General features: G+C 40.8%; 1 protein-coding gene across 2 annotated transcripts in view; it reads right to left on the reverse strand.

Annotated features, from left to right (window-relative positions):
• The window catches only part of TMCC3 (transmembrane and coiled-coil domain family 3), a 144,368-nt gene that overhangs the window by 54,173 nt on the left and 72,154 nt on the right, over window positions 1–18,041 (reverse strand). The window lies entirely within an intron of this gene.

An 18,041-nucleotide genomic window follows, 5' to 3' on the forward strand; every position in this document is an offset into this window, starting at 1 on the left:
GAGTGTGTCCAGAGAAGGGCAACAAATCTGGTGAAGGGGCTGGAGAACAAGTCTTCTGATGAAGGAGCAGCTGAGGGATTTGGGGTTGTTTAGGTTAGAGAAAAGCAGGTTGAGGGGAGACTACCACACTCTACAGCTACCTGAAATGAGGTTGTAGAGAGGTGGGCGTTGGTCTCTTCTCCCAAGTAACAAGTGATAGAAGGAGAGGAAATGACTTCAAGTTGCACCAGAGGAGGTTTAGACTAGGTGTTAGGAAAAATGTCTTCACTGAAACCACTGTCAGGGACTGGAATGGGCTACCCAGGGAAGTGGTTGAGTCCCCATCCCTGGAGGTATTTAAAAGACAGACAGATGAGTTGCTCAGGGGTATGATGTAGTAGTGGACAGGTAGTGTTAGACTCAATGATCTCAAAGGCCTTTTCCAAGCAAATGATTTTATGAAAAAGGGAGAATACTTGAAGGGAAAAGTGGGGGGAGGGAGGGGAAGCTGTAGCCAGGGACTGGGCCATAAATTGCTTTTTTAAAAAAATCTGGGGCAAGGATGATCTTCCAAACATGACAGTCTAATTCCTCCTGCTGAAAAACCCTGCTTCATTTCAGGCTTTTCACTAAGCTGCAGCTCTTGGAAGAAGTTACCATCAAGCAGGGAGAAAGGCCATCAGTTAAAAGCAATCTAGACCCTGTGGCTACAGTGAAACCTCACATAACATGGCCCATCCTAAAGGTTCAGAAGTCCAAAGGGGAAAGAAAGGAAGAAACCAGAAGCGTTATGTTGTTCATCCTGGAGGAGATTCACTTGTAAGAGTTTGACTTTAGCCTTCCAGTACTTAAAGGGGGTCTACAGGAAAGATGGAGTGCAGTGATAGGACAAAGGATAATGTTTTTAAGCTGAGAGGAAATCTAGACTAGATATTAGGAAGAAATGTTTTACTGTTAGAGTGCTAAGGCACTGGCACAGGTTGCTCAGAGAAGTCGTGGATGCCCCATCCCTGGAAGTTTTCAAGACTTGGGTGAGGCTATGAGCAACCTGATCTAGTGGAAGGTGTCAAGAACTGGACTGGAACTGGATGATCTTTAAGCTCCATTCCTACCCAAACTATCCTCTGATTATGTTCTACAAGTCTATGACTGTTTACAGTAGCATCAGGCATTGTGGACACAGCTGAGCGCTGCTGCTGGAAAGCCCTTGGTCCCTAGAGGTTTCCATAATAAATAAGTTATAAAAATTCTGTCAAACCAACTAAATAATCAGGGTCTTCATTTTCCAAAGTGGTCAGTGGAGCACAGCAACCAATTCAATCTCCATTTCTGCACATTACACAGATGAGAGCAGCCCTTCGGTGTCCTAGCAAACCATACTTGTGAACACTCAGGGAAAACTTGTTTTCTAGGGCATGTGTATGCCAGTGTACTTAAATTCTTAAGAGTTGAGTGGACTTCCTGACTGCTTTTTGCATTTATCTTCAGAACACTTATGCTGAGGAATGCATTTAAATCCCTAACAGTTAACACACTTTAAACTACTGAAAAGCATAAGTAGAAGGCTGTTTTTATAATAACCCATTAAATTGTACAGGAAATGCATGTTTTCCTTTTCTAGAATAAGTAGAATAGTTCAGTTACCACTTCTCCCTTGTTACACAAAGTAGAATAGTTCAGTTACCACTTCTCCCTTGTTACACAAAGTAGAATAGTTCAGTTACCACTTCTCCCTTGTTACACAAAGTAGATCCAGAGTTCCTTCAGACTTGCCACAGAAGTGGGGCTTCACCTTTTAAGTACAGTTTTTATGATGCTCACACACAAGTCAATTCTTTTCTTCTCTAGTCAGAGACAGCAACAGTCCCAAGGCACAAGCATTTGTAAACGTACATATATCAACACAGCTAACTGTCTTACAGGGAGCTTGCAACTTTAAAAAAAAGTATTTCCTTGCCACCGTTTACATTTTTATTGGAATCTTAAGATCTGAGATATCGCTACTACCAGAGAGGTTAATCATCTGGCAAAAGGGCCTCCTTGTTGTATTCACGTAATGAAGTCTTCAAAAATGAGAGACTTGAAATTCCCAAGTAAAATTAAATCCTAGACCTCACCTTCCTGGCATGTTTTTCTTCTTCAACTCTAATACCAGCTTTTACAAAGTTATCCTAAATTCATAGACAAATTAAGTAGTGAGTGAGTGAATTTGCTAAGGTGAGCATTATTTGCCCAATGCAACATTCACAATAACCAGACTAATGCAGGATACTTGCACACAGGCGATGACTTGCCACCCTTCCTGTACTTCTTGCACAAGATAGCTGAAGTTGGAAGGCTGCTGGGAAAAAAATGGGGAAAAAGACATTTCTTCAGTTCTTCAGTTCAGACATGAAAGCTAATTCATGACTCCAAATCTGCCAGAGGGCAAGAGGCAAAGGTCAGTAAGAAATTAAATAGGCAAATGTTGTGGGTTTGGTGTTTTCACTGAAGTCAGAATTGTACTTTTCCAAAGGGAACTGTGCAGTTTCCAGCACATAGGATGAAACACCCTTATTTCCTCAGAAACCTTCAGGTGTTTTTTTAAGCCTTGCCAGATGTACTTGATCAAAGCATAGAGGGCGTAAGTACTTGGAATAGGGGCACATAAAAGCTTTTAAATGCTGGGCTTTTTTAGTAATACAAGGCTTATTATAAATCATATTTTATTCAAAAGTTTAAGGGTTTTATTTAAATAACATCAACTTTGTTTAAATAATAGCAGCAGGCTAACCACAAAAATGATGAAACTTCAAGATGAAGAGAGACAGGGATGTGTAATATCTGTTTAGAGGTATATCATGTGTGGTTGGGCTAAATAGCATTAACAAACATACTAATATATTTACGAACAAAACACTCCCTCCTAATGTCTTTTCTAAGAAGAGAGGATGATATAGTTAGTCTTGTAATACCTCGGTGTTGCATTAGTCACACCTTCCAGTCAAGCCTGTGGATCCATTTGCTTGGCTGCTGTGGGAGCAGTTACTGCCACATATACCTGCAACAACAGCTCCTGTGTCCTGTACCAGCAGCGAAAACCCTGGCACTGGGCAGTTCCTGGAGGAGCTGTGACCACAGGACTGTGGTCTGGGTAACTAGGAACAACTACTGTTCTCAGCAGCAAGTTATGGTGGAGCAGAAATCGCTGCCTGGGTAGAGGCATTGTCCCACAGATCAGGAGAGCCCTTCCACACAAGTTGAATTAGAAGCTGTTGCCATCTCAGCAGCCTCTGCAGGTGTCACACTTTGCAGACATCTCAATAAATGATTCTTTTCAAATTTTGAAGTTAAATTATCTGTGTCTTCAGAATGTAAGTTTAGTGGATAACAAACTATGGTGCCATGCAATTCTCTGGCCAAAGGCTGCCCTTTTTCCTTCACACATGTGCCACTACGTCCCCCCTGACCTGTAGCAGGAGTAGAAAGCCTTATCCTATAGCATGGTTGCAGAATATATTTCATTCTGCTTGGCTCACCAAAGACAACTCCCCCTCTTCTCGCATACACAGCTGGTCTGTACAATTCCCCTTCCTCACCCCAAAACAGTCATGACTTCTGACAGCCTCATCAGGTACTTCTCTCACTGTTATTTTCAAAAGCCCATGGGGTTTGAATAAATGCTGTTCCCACACACTGCACCTACTCTTAACTGAACCTTCAACCCTCTAATGCAAATCCTTCCAGATATTGTCAGGAAAATGAGGTGGACTTACAGTGATATAGATAGAAGTGGTAGCCCATAGATTAATTCTCTTATCCTTCATTCTTCTCACAAAGTATCTTAAAAATCAGTTTCTATGGTTTAAATTGATAATAAAAGTGTTAAATCATCCCAGCCATCCATTGTGTCAATTTTAAAGGTCAAATACCTCAAAATCCTTCACTGACTGCCCATCTGCCCTTAAAAGCACAGAGTAATTTAATCATTTTCCAGTGCTTTCCCTCACTTCAGCATGCTGGCATGACCCACAATGCTTAACTCCTGATATTTACATGATTTTGCCTACCTTTTTAAAGCGACCTTTTAAAAAATAATGCCAACTAGGAATGGAAGGTCCTCAAGGCACACAAAACTGTACTTGGCTTTCAGAGGGAGACACATCAGTATAGGGTTTGCCTGCATTGTTCTGTTTTAGGATAAACAAATCCTTGGAGGGGCAGCAGAGGCACTGCCCAAAGCAGGCCTGTCAGTGGCGCCTGAGCTTTCCACGGATTATGCCTGTCTCACTCTTCCCTGCACAAGCTGTATCTTTACCATCCATTTCCTTGCTGCATGACCCCACGCATGACTCCCCGTGAGCCATGAATTATCTATACTGACTGATGTACAAGGCAATAGAGGGAGGAGAAGCAGCAGAGGGATTAGTTAGCAAAACCTGACCCCTACACAATGTATCCCCTTAGATGGGATCATACACACACACTAGGAAGTATCACAAGAAAGGAAACCTTTATGGAAGTGGAAAGCATAGAAATTCGGTCATTGGGAGGCTGGCTTGAGGTTTGGCCCCGTTCTCTTTCCAGTTTTACCATGAATCTGGATCTGGACAATTATCTTTAGTTCTTTTCACTTCCCCCACTGTATCTGTTAAAGGAGAAGCATGGCACCTCTTTCTTCTGTGGAGAACCTTGAGCACTCTGGAATTAAAAATGCTGTTATTAAGTATCGTCTTCTGGTGTTTGTTGGGAGAAATTAAGCATACATTGTCAAGAGTACATTGGCAAAGGTACAATCAGGAAGAAGGCAAAGGTCCCTTTTTCTACAATCTGTACTCTAAACAGGATACCAGGACTTCTTACAGGAGACTTTTTAACATGCCCTCCAAATCTTTTTCCAAAAGCTTTTAGCAACCAGCCTCCAGGGAGAAGGTCTACGTGATGACAGACTGTCAGTGCCATTTCTGACAGCAAATGGGATGGTGCTGAGTGACGTCGGTCTTGCGGTTATCCGTGAGTGCACTGTCACAGTTCTCAGTTTATCTGCCAAAGCATGGGCCTTTTCACACCCACAGGAAAAAAGATACTCCACTTGTCTGTATCCAACATAAACTACCAAGGGATCACACTGAGACTTAGAGATTGTATTGCCATCCTGTGACATTCATTCAAAAGATGTTGAAAAACATTCAGACATCAAACTAAAATTTTAAATCAAATCCCCTCCTCCACTGTCCTCTCCTCATTAAGAAATGTTCTATATGCTTTCAGGATATAGCAGCCAGAGACACCCTGTGAATACCTATTTTCTACATAGGAAAAAAACTCCCAAACTAGGACTGTTAAGTATTAGTGAGGTGCATTGATAGGGGCTGAAGGGTAGAGAAGTGAGTGAAAAATTCCAGTTAAGGGTAACAGAAGTTCTCCCTCTTCTTTCTCCTCCCTGCCTACTATCCTTTGTCCCTTGCTATGTGATGAGAGCCAATTTCAAGCCCTTTCCTTGTTCTTGTACAGCCCAGGAAATTTCTGCTACATATGTGCTCATTGCTGCTGAAGAGTGACAGCAACAGTGCAAACTACCTACAGGATGGTGGCAGTGTTTTGCATTTCAAATGCTGTGAAGAAGAGCCACCTTTTTAGCAGACTTGAATGACAGCTTTTCTTATACCCAAGAACTTGCCTGGAGCCCAGTTATTTTATGTTAAAGATCACCAGTGTTGCAGAGGCAAGTACATCCCTCAGGCAATGGGAATGGTTGCTGCTCATCAGCTTACAAATTTTCTGCCTTATAGGATGTGATTTGGAGCCCTTCTGGGAATAGGTGTATCCAGCCTGTCTGTCCTGAATCAGCCACTTTGATATTGCCACGAGGTATGCAGGACCAACAGCTGCAGCCTGTTGGCATGAAGGTGGACCCCATTCCAAATTTGAATGTGAACTTGCATCCAAACCATTCAGACTGCATCCGGAAACAGCCTGAATCTCCTGTTACTGCATATCCTGGTGGTTACGTCAGCAAGACTTTTTATCCCAAATTAATACAAAAAAGTCAAACCCTCAAACTAGACATAGCCCACAAGCACATGAACTGGTCTCTGGATGTGCCATCTCTATGCACTGCTCAAGAAGCACACACAGCGTGCCCTGAAGCAGCATGTAGCTGGGTAGCTGACATCTGAGCTCCTAAAGACTCTGTAAGTCAATACACCACAGCTTTCATCCTACTGATCTACAGGCATAACTTCACAGGCATTCCATCTCAGTTTGTGTCTGGTAATTGTGCACAGAGATTGTGAATTGTGCTGGACAGGCAGCTGTCAATTTTATTTGTCCATGAAATGCATTGCATGGCTGTGGCTTTGTATAAGTTATGTCATGCTAAATGCATGATATCAACTATTTCCATATCAAGAGACAATGTCAAATGCAGGATTAGGACTTCTTTCCCAGTCAACCAGAAAACACAGATGGGTTATGGGAGGACAGGAAAATTAATGATTATACAAGTAAGCCTACACCTCTTCCTGGTGCGCGTTGTTAGAACACAGCCCTTTGGTTTTCACTACAGTGATTCCGTCTACAGAGATGCAAGTTATAGGGACGTGAAGTTCGAGTTCCCTCCCCACTATCAAAGTTGTCTGCCTAAAAATCATCTGGCTTGAGTTCTGCTAAATCTAGTTCAGTGCAATATGAAAGCTTTCCTTTAGAAGCATGTGAATGGACAAGTGTGTTAAGTTGGTTGTTTGGTGGGTAAACCGGGTATTAATAAAAGCCATTACATAGATACAGTTAAAAGCCCATTTAAGATGAGCATAATAAAACCAGAAAGCTGCTTCTACTTTACTTCTCAATATGTCAGACCTAAACATATGACATTCAGCTCTGGTTTGGGTGACAGTGACTTGAAAGACTGACAACAGCTAAGCACAAAAGCCAAAATGCCACCATGTGTAATTGGAATAAATATTCCAAGTGCCTGATTTTCACAACTATTTTAAAGACAGGAAAAGAACTGCAAAAAAATAAAACAGCACAACACAGACATTTACATTAGGCAAAGTAAATATGTATAAACCATCATTTATAAGTATCCAGCAACACGGTCCTTTTACTCATCTAAATATAGTTATTTATCAAGCAGCAGGTTCTAGGCTATTATTGTGTATTACTATGCAATTCCATAGGACAGTTTTCACTGAGTTAACCATTTGCTGGAATTGTTTCTTGGTTGTATTGCTATCAGGTATTATATTCCATTTACTTTTATTTTATAATGCTTTTTTATGGATAAAATCTGGGTCCATTGATTAAAGTTTCACCAATTGCTTCAATATGCAAGACATATGCAATATACATATTTCTGCATATTCCACAGCAAATTCAGTCAGTACTAATGACCCAAAGAAAGGGACAGAGCTTCGTAACTTCCTGCGTGGAATAATTAATTCTGAACATTATCGAACTGCAGCATCTGTATGCATATGATCCTGGATCAGAACTATATAGTTACGGCTCTGAATTGTGATTCAGACTGGAATTTAGATTTAGTGACCTTATACACGTGACTAGTTTAACACAGAGGCACGTGATAAGATATAAGATGATTCCTATTTTTAACTAGCTTGGTGCTATCAGATGGTCCAGAATAGTCAGTGAGATAATAAGGTTTTAAGAAAAAGAAGTCAGTCTGAATTTGAAACATATACTCAACCTTTGGGGCCTTTTAAATTAATAATTTCATAAGCTATTATCACTATTATTCGGTAAGAAATTCTGAGGACAATTTTTGAAAGTTCAGAAGTCTTCTGCTTTGTTTATACAACCAAGTGCATGAGATACCATAGAGTTCAATTTTCTTATCTCTGGGACCCAAGTTTTCGCAGGAATGTATAGGAAGCAGCACATTTTGCAATGTTTTGGGAAACTAGCAACACAAGTTAGAGCCCTAGCATTTATGGGGAGTTTTCCCCTGAACTTCCATGGATGGAAAATGTTACAGCATGAGACCTCTAGAAAATGGCATTTTGGAGATACAATATTTGCCAATAAAAATTCCTATTCTGCTATATAGGAATATAATTTTCTAGAAAAAATTAATAACTTGTTTTCCCAAGGGGATTCTAACTGAGCTTTTCTTACTAAAGCTATATCTATGAAGGGTGAGATTTATTTTCTTTACCTTCTTAATTGATACAGCTATGCTGATAAAGCATTTGTATGTAAAGCTATCCTAAGGTAACAGAAGCATAGAGAACCTCAGTGTCCACAGACACCTGATGGGCAAGCAGAAGATGCCCTGCAGCAGCAAGACAGATCTGTGGCTGGAAGAAACTGAAACCCCTCAAGCCCATCAGCTAACCACAACTGTCACCAAATGATGAAGATGTACTTCTTCCTACCTCAAAAAAAAAAAAAACAGTTTTGGCAGCAGAATTTGGATTGGTCTGTTCTGGAAGGTTGGCAAATTGCCTGTGTTCGAGCTATGAGCAGCTCCTGACTTCTTTTTTTGTAACCTCCTCAGGCCAAAAATTTTACAGGTGTCAAACAAATTTTTCAAGCCTGGTACAAAAGGCATGACATTACCAACAAGAATCTCATAGACACCCTTACAAATCAAAACAGATGTCAAATCGTCAATAATAACAGGCTTAATAGTGAAACTGTTCTTTTACAATGTTTCCTTAAATTTCTTTCTGTTTGTGTGTGTTTCTCACATGGTATACACAGCCTTATAAACAATTTTATTTGAAGTATTATAAAGGGTGAGATTGAATGTCCCCTCTTATTCTGCTTATAAAGATTAATTATTGCATGTAGGTTTTGAAACACTCCTAATTACTATCTACTACTATTACTACTAATCAGTAGAAAGCGTTGGAGCAATATATAAACTCTAATAGCAACATGATATATATCATAAGTAAGAGTTCAGGGCCCAGGCATATAAAAGTTACTACAAAGTAAAACAGCCTGAGAAGAAGTCCTATTACATAAATCAAAACAATCCCTTCAGAAACAAGTGGTATTGTAAAGACATAGGACATGAAGGGAAAGTGCCGACCTCATAACTCACTCTGACGCTCACCAATTCCAATGATTTTCAGCATCTCAAGTACATAGGTCTGATACAATTGTGAAACAACAGAGCATATTCTTCATTACCACTCATCAAAACCTTGCATTTCTTTCGGTGAAAGACTGTCTTTTTTTCTAAATGATGCATTTTCATACGCTTTTTAACTTTTAAAACAACACATCACAAAATTTTCACTCCTTGAAAACTTAACAGGAAAAAAACCCCTCTTAAGATAGATTTATTTTCATTTTCATTTTTCATTTCACTTATTTTTAATCTCTGCCACAAGTTTTCGTGCAAATAACCTACCATTTTCCAGCAGTTCCGTTTTACACCGTCGAAACTCTAGGCATGGTTTGAGGATTTTTAAGCTAAAAGCCACAGTCCTGCCTTGGCTGGTAAGCAGAGTTGTGCTGGTCACATAGCTGTAGCTCTGCTGTAACTGCACAGAAAGCAGCTAAATAGCAAGCAGCTGCAAAAGGGCGTTCTCTATATATGTCTCTGTTGTGTAGATAAAGAAAATCCCAGCTACAGGTGCAGCCTTCCAACAGCACAGTCACTGGCTGACATCAGTGGCCTTGAAACTACAGCATGGGGAGGTACGAGAAGCCCCAGGGCCATAAACAGAAATGATTGGTTACTATACTGACCTAGAAACAACCAGCGTGAGCTGCCCACAGGCAGTAACATAGGCAGAGCAGTATTTATACTATGTACTTAAGTTGCAATAAAAATCGCTGACTGCTTGGATGCCACTGCTTCAGAGTTCATGTGTGGAACTGTTGACTGGTAGCCTGTAATGCTACATGTGCATTTATTATCAGGGCAAAGAGATGTACCCTTAATGTCTGTGTTTGGTTAGTATCTTGAGACCGAGTTGTAATTTGGATGCAACGATGGAGAGGAGGTCAGAGAGCTGATCCAGGTGAAAACTACTTCTTTCAAAAAATAAATTATTAAATTGCAAAAATACATTCATATTAGTTTCATAAGCTCCCTCATCTGACTGGCTGCACAACTCCTCAAGAGGTGGTGTTGCCTAAGGAAGGTGGGCAGGGAATCGTGCCTAGGGGCAGAAGGCAGAACTTAAACAGAAGTCAGAAGTAAAGACTAAAGTTCATCATGCAATCATATTCCTAGTTGCCATGGGTTTAATTGCATCATAGCATATTGAATACGTTTGTATCCAAAGGCTCTTGACATCAATATACTGTGGATGTTTATAAAGGTTAATTATCCTTGCAAAGGATGTGGAGTATGGATACAGTCAAATATGAAACCATCTAACATTTATGGAAATACGTAAAATCATGGGCACCCCAAGAACTATTAAACATTTAAAATTAACTATTTTCACATTTTCTAACAAAACTTCAATAACAGAGTGATGCGTTCAGACCTTGGAAAAGTAATAAACAGCTTCATCCAAGCAAAATCCTAGTGAGAAGCTTTAGAGTGAATCTTCTGGTGAAGCTGAGATCAGCAATTTTGTTGAGTATCATAATACCAGCTGCTGAAATTATGATGAAAGAAAGATGAAAACTACCAGGACTGCCTGAAGGACCAAGAATAATGCAAATGTGGCATTAGAACATCTGTGGATATAAAGCATCTGGTAAAGTATGCAAACTCTTATCTCGTTCACTAGAAATAGGGAAAATTCTTCGCATATAACTAAAATAAGTGACCCAGCAGGAAAGCTATGCAGTTCTCCAAGAATGTCTTGTCTCCAGGGGATGCTTCACTAAATCTGTATTAACTTTCCTCTTGCTACTGATAATGAAATTTCCTTCAGTTATCTGGACTTCATCTGGTAGATCCCCAAAACCATAACGTATTTACTTTTCTAAGGTATCCAATAGTAAGATGTAAGGGCACATCTGTACACAACTCAGCTTCACTCTTACAGAAAAGAAGTAGATAAGCTCAACTATACCAGCAGGGAATTCTTGTACTCCTCTGTAGTAAATGGAGTCAGGCAGCAGAATAAACATTTCAAAGTTAAGCAATGTCCCTAAGCATTTAAATAGCTTAAAGTGAATGCTCTTCTTAAGATGAGAATAAACATAAACAACTATTTAGTAACCACTCTCAGGAAGGCGTTTTCAGCCCATCTATCAAAACCATACAGTGATTTAAAACCAGAAGAGATTAATAGACCCCAAATCAGAAGGTTTTCCCCCTACAAAGCATATTTTCTATTTATGGATATCTTTCTCTTTCAGAGCTAAACTCCATACAACTTGGTTTCATTGTGACAAACCTCTTTTTGACTCGATTCTCAAAAAACTTCTTGATACAGCCCTCTGATTTCCTACTGTAACTTCTAGATCTACAGACACACAAATGGGCATCTACGAAGACATGCAGATGAGCATTTCCCCTTCTCCTAGTTTTCCAACATTCCTTGGTACCCGTGAATGACACTTCCAGCATACAAATCCCTGCTATTTTCAAAATGTTTTTATACTGACCTGTAATCTCAGAAATAAGAAAAAGGATAGACAGAAAACTTTGCCGTTAAAAATATACTGCTCGAGCTATCTTCTCTTTGTTCATTAGGTATTCTACAGACGTGCATATGTATAAACAGACATTATTAATTTGTGCCTCCCCAGTGCTCATAGCATTTTATCTGCAGAGCAAGAGTTTACATGTGGCACTGTGTGCTGTGTAGGGAAACACCCACATCATGCCCTCTGGCCTTCAGTCTGCCAAAATCCTGAGCAGCTGTCAGCTGGTCTCTGTGTTGGATGGACAGTGAACGGTAGAATAGGGCAGAGGGAAGAAAGTTAACCGTTTCTTTAAGAAAGGAACCAGTTTTGGTACATTGTCACCAAAGGAAGAAAAAATAAGTGGACTTGTTCTGCACGCTACAGGTTGATTGGAGGAGTTTCTGAGCTGACTTTTAGTAATTAATTCTTGCAACAGACTTTTACAATGTCATAAAATTGGGACAAACCTTTTGACTTGTGTGAACATCAGCAATTTTCAATAATTAAGTATCCTCTCAATTTTTTTTCTGTTATTGCTGATGGGTTTTGGTTCAATGAATTGTGGACAGCCATTAAAGTGGGAAAAAAAATCAGTCCTGTAATTAGAACAAGCAAGTTCTTCCCATGTTCTGCAGAGTCATTTAAATAAGGCACAGCATCAGCGTCTGTAGTTTACTATGGTCATGTTGAAGGTGTGCAATAAAATCTTGCTTTCAGCCACTAATAAATTTGAAATTCTTTTCACCAAAATTCTGTGCCATTTGGACGCCTTTGAATGCTGGATATGGAGCCCTCAGTCAGTTATTCACGCATGTCTAACTATTTCAAGCTAGAATTTATAAATGTAAATTATACTTATTTACATGAATGCATATATTTATTGATATATATACACATGTAATAGGAAGAATATGCAATAGCATAATTTCTTGAATCAGAAATAGTAGTAGTTGTATGAAAATTTGCAGTTTTAATACTGAGCAGCTGCAGTGTTCTCATATTAATAGGTGGTCTGCAAGCTAGCAGGAGCACTTCCACCAGGACAGTGTCTCAGGAGGAGGGAAGAAATACATAATTTGTTCTAGCTGGCTTGTCCTAATTTCATTTACTAAGATTTAACCGAATGAATGTAGAAAAGCTACCTAAGAGCCAAACACATGATGATAGTTCATTCCCTGTAAGAAATTTCACAAATGTCTCTAGGTTTCTTGTATGTACATTACCTCTTTGATTAAAATCTAATTATAGTAATTAAACTGATTTTGATCATCAAAAATTGGATCACCATATAGTGCTGCTACATGGACAAATGGGGATTCCTACACATGGGATATCACAATTTAGTTAGACCTTGTAGATCATGCTGTCAGTAGTGGTTAGCGTCAGTCTGGAGCAGCTGTGACAGAATTTACCACGTAGGCGAGATACCTGATGCAACAGATACTCAGGACTAATTCTTTGGACTTTGAATTTCATTTAGTTTTCGGAAAGGCACCGATATATTTATGCAAGTACTTTGAAGAATATGCTGACCTTGTCAGATCATGTGGCATCTAAGAGAGAACATGGAAACTATTTCCAAGATTTTAGAAATATGCACATGCAAGTTATTGATTTAATTTATGGCCAACAGCTCTTCTATAAGGTTATTTCAAAGGCACACTGATATTTTACTGAATTATCCATTACTCAGGGTATAGCACATCCATCATTTAATAAAACTTAACTTCCATGGATAATCTACTTGGTCTTTTCACTTCAGTTTTAATCTGTCCTTTCTTAAAAGAGATTTGGAGAGTATCAAGGTGAGGCACTAACAAAACAACAGAAAAAAACCCAGAGTTACCTTTTAGATATGGTCACAGCACTAATGCTACTAATCAGAGAGTTTGAAAGGCCTCATGCTGCAGCCTTTTATTAATACTCAACCTTAATCTTTCTGCATCCTTTGATTGTGTGGCTTACTTAAAAGACTTGATACGTACAGGGATCTTTCAAATATCAGTATGAAGGATATTTTTAATTGTATATATATATAAGCTATTTATAGCAGTTGTGCTTTAAAATAACACAAACGAATATATTTAAGTGATAGAGTTAAGCAAATCAGAGGCAACACTGTTCCCAGAGCAGAACTTCTTCTGACTACTGGATGAGAGAAAGGCTGTGGATGTAGTCATCTTGGACTTCAGTAAAGCCTTTGACACAGTTTCTCACAGCATTCTGCTTAGGAAACTGCCTGCCTCTGGCCTGGACAGGCGCACACTCTCCTGGGTTGAAAACTGGTTGGATGGCCGAGCCCAGAGAGTAGTGGTAAATGGAGTTAACTCCAGCTGGAGGCCAGTCACAAGTGGGGTTCCTCAGGGCTTGGTACTGGGTCCAGCCCTGTTCAATGTCTTTATCAATGACCTGAATGAAGGCATTGAGTGCACCCTTAGCAAGTCTGTGGATGACACTAAGCTGGGTGGAAGTGTGGATCTGCTGGAGGGTAGGGAGGCTCTGCAGAGGGATCTGAACAGGCTGGACCGCTGGGCTGAGAGCAATGGCATGAGGTTTAACAAGGTCAAATGCCGGGTCCTGCACTTGGGGCACAACAACCCTGTTCAGCGCTACAGACTAGGAGAAGTCTGGCTAAAAAGCTGCCTGGAGGAGAAGGACCTGGAGATGTTGATTGACAGATGACTGAACATTAGCCAGCAATGTGCCCAGGTGGCCAAGAAGGTCAATGGCATCTTAGCTTGTATCAGAAATGGCGTGACGAGCAGGTCCAGGGAGGTTATTCTCCCTCTGTACTCAGCACTGGTCAGACCACACCTTGAGTACCATGTTCAGTGCTGGGCCTCTCACCACAAGAAGGATGTTGAGGCTCTGGAGCGTGTCCAGAGAAGAGCAACGAAGCTGGTGAGGGGGCTGGAGAACAAGTCTTATGAGGAGCGTCTGAGAGAGCTGGGGTTGTTTAGCCTGGAGAAGAGGAGGCTGAGGGGAGACCTTATCGCTCTCTACAACTACCTGAAAGGAGGTTGTAGAGAGGAGGGAGCTGGCCTCTCCTCCCAGGTGACAGGGGACAGGACAAGGGGGAACGGCCTGAAGCTGAGCCAGGGGAGGTCTAGGCTGGACATCAGGAAAAAATTTTTCACTTAAAGGGTCGTTGGGCACTGGCAGAGGCTGCCCAGGGAGGTGGTTGAGTCACCTTCCCTGGAGGTGTTTAAGGGACTGGTAGATGAGGTGCTGAAGGCCATGGTTTAGGGACTGTTAGGAATGGTTGGACTCAATGATCCAGTGGGTCCTTTCCAACCTAGTGATTCTGTGATTCTATGATTCTATGATTCTTGAGCTCTCTCTGCATTGGGCTCTCACCACTGTCAAGGGTATCATCATGTATTTTCACACTGGCAGCACAGGATCAATTTCACCCCTCAGATAGTTTCCAACTAATCTCATTTCTGTCAGCTTCTCGGAAAGACAGTAGATAGATGCCTTAGACAGATGAATTTGAAAAAATAATTGTAAGGAAGATAGATGTTGTTAACTGAGTCCCTCCTTCTGCTGAAGACTGATGCCATAGCTGTGTACTGATGGAAATTCTTGTCAGCACAGATTGGTTGTTTTGACCATGCTCTATGATTTAAACGCTATAATAACAGAAATTGGGTTATTTTGTGGCAGCAGCCAGTTTTCAAGGGAAGTTAAAAGCACATGGGCATTGAGCAAGTTATAACTGATATAAAGCACAGCAACAAAACTCAGCAACCTGCAGTGTAGGTGATAATGCAAGACACATGAAATCTTGCCTGAAACAACCACCGCATCTGTTGGTGTGCTGTAATCCAGTGGCATCATGTTTTAAATTTCCCCTGAGGTGAAAGAACTCAACATAAACAATCTGCTTATACCTGTAAACATGCGTCTTCAAATGTCTACTGATAATTGGAGGCCTGAAAAAAAATAAAACCTACGTGCATGGCACATATTTTAGCTGCAGATCTGGCAAAAAGAATGTTTTCTTTTCCCAGGTGGAGGACAGCGAGAAATTTCTTTCAGTCCAACATTGCTTCATTTGCCACTGAGTTAAACATCTGATCCTTCCTCCAGCAACAGCAGAGAGGAGGAGACTGGGCTGGCAGATGTCGCTTAGTGTGTCCTTGAGGAGTTGATGTGTAGCCCCATATCCCACTCCGTCCACGTGTGGGGTGAGGTGACAGCAGAGAGATATTGTTCTGTTCACTGACATGATATGATAAATACTTGAATGATTTTTTTTCTCTTAAAACCTGCCTGTGGCCTTATTTACTAATGTCAGTTACACTGGATAAATGCCCAGCAAGGACGATTCGTATTAGTTCGTCTAGGGAGGAAAAGAGGTGGACCACCAGTATCTCCGTCTTTCTGTCACTATGTTTTTCGAATATTTTCAGATGTTACACCACTTGTACAAGACCCAAGGGACTCACATGGGAAGTTACTGGGGCACGTACAATTTGGTAACCCTTCACCAGGTGCATTTTTACAAAATGGACACTGAGATAGGGACAAGGCAATGGGCTCGGCAGTGGAGGCTTACTTAGAGGCCTTTACACAAGAAGCAGAGATGAACCTTGCATAAGAAGACGACAGACAAAATAGGAGAGCATTCGGCATCTGCTCTTGCACAGGTTAGAATGAGAATGGAAGAAGATACCTAAAACACTTCAAAAAAACCTTCCTGCTTCATGGACAGCCTCTCACCATAGTTGCTACCTTCACCTTCATCTGCGCTTCCCAAGAATGAAAACAAAATGCACAGCATCAGGAAAGGCAATCTGCAGTAACCTTTCAAACCCCTAGGAGCAGGAGTATGCACAAACACTTCATTTTGCCTTAAAATTTTTATGTAACTCAAAATGTATGCGTAGCCTGCAATGGGTCATTAACATCACAAAAATCTGAATTCTCTTTCAAGCTGAAGACATTAATGAAACTGTGAACCAGAAAATAATTTCTATTGATTTTTGTTTCCCTTGTTTGCTGTTGCTGTAAACATGCTTCTCATTCAAGACTTATTTTTAACCCATGAGTTGCACCAGCATCTGGACACAGGGGGAGGAGAAAGCAATAGGACATGGAATAGCACAGGGGAGGAAGCAGCATTATGGGAAGAGCAAGAGATAGGGAAAACTCAAGCAGTGCCTATATGTTTGCATTTTTCAGAGCAAGAAACACGCTAGTTTTTAAACACACCATCATCCCTACTTTAAGTTCCCCAGGAAAGACAGTAACTGCTGAAAGCAGCCAGTAAGACATGGCAGCATGGCCTGGCACACGCGGCATGGGGGTGTGCAGCAACACCAAGCGTGACTTCTTGCTGCATGCAAACTCCCTGGCCTCTGGGTGGATGCAGTGGAAGGTTAGGGCAGGTGATAGGGCCTATAAGCTGTACATCACCAGACTTGGAGGAGGTGTCAAGTCGAGAGACAGAGCCCAAATGGTTTGGTCAGAGGCTCATTAGCCCTGCCACTATGAGAGGCTCAACTCTCCTGACAGATGTAATACCATCCCCTGATTCTTCTCTTTGATAACCTGGAGCAGGGCAAAAGATGCATGCTCATAAAGGAGAGACCTGAAGGCAATACCTCCAGGTGTGCTTTTCCCCAACGCTGTGCCCACCGCAGCCCCGGATGGACCATCTCTCCACGGGTGGTGCAAGATAGAACAACAGTAAGTTGGAAGTTAGCAGCATAGCAAACAAAGAAGTCTGGCTTGCTGAAAGATATTTTGATATCCTTTATGAACCTTGTAGCTTATGTGTAGGATCCACCCATACTGTAAAACTGAGAAAGTGTAATGTATTTTTAGAACATTACTGCTGCTCTGTAAACCGTTTATCTACATTACATAGCACAATTATCATGGGTTGGGTGGCTCCCAGGTTCCTCAGCAGTTAAGTAACCTGTATAATGAAGTCAAGACTTTAAATTCTCTCACAAGCATTTTAAAACATCATCTAAAAAAATCTTAAATTTAAAAAAAAATCATTTTAAGAAAGAAAAAAGCACAGATTTGAAGCATGCACATAGACACAAAAAAAGTCCACTTCCAGTTCTGTGTGACCCAGTCATTTCTTGCACAGCATTTATACAAGGAGAGCAAAGGCAGTGTTTTCCAAGCCTCTCCCTCTTTTACAATCATTATACAACACAGTAATTAAAGTCAGTTAAGTTCATCATTCTTTAAATGAGTTCAGAGCCTTAACAACAGAAACCGGTGTCTGATTCACAGAAAGGTTTTTAAAGTTGTTTCCACCCACCACTACTGTTATAAAATTCCTTTAATGTGTTGGCTGCTCATTTTTCTTAACCTTTAGAGGTTGTAATGTTGTAACGATTTAACAAGGTCAAGTGCAGGGTTCTGCACTTGGGACACAAAACCCCCTGCAGCGCTACAGACTATGGGAAAAGTGGTTAGAAAGCTGCCTGGAGGAGAAGGACCTGGGGGTGTTGGTTGACAGCCAACTGGAGGTGAGCCAGCAGTGTGCC

Source organism: Cuculus canorus, chromosome 1 (genome assembly GCF_017976375.1).
Source record: "Cuculus canorus isolate bCucCan1 chromosome 1, bCucCan1.pri, whole genome shotgun sequence".
In the NCBI taxonomy this organism is placed as follows: Eukaryota; Metazoa; Chordata; class Aves; order Cuculiformes; family Cuculidae; genus Cuculus; species Cuculus canorus.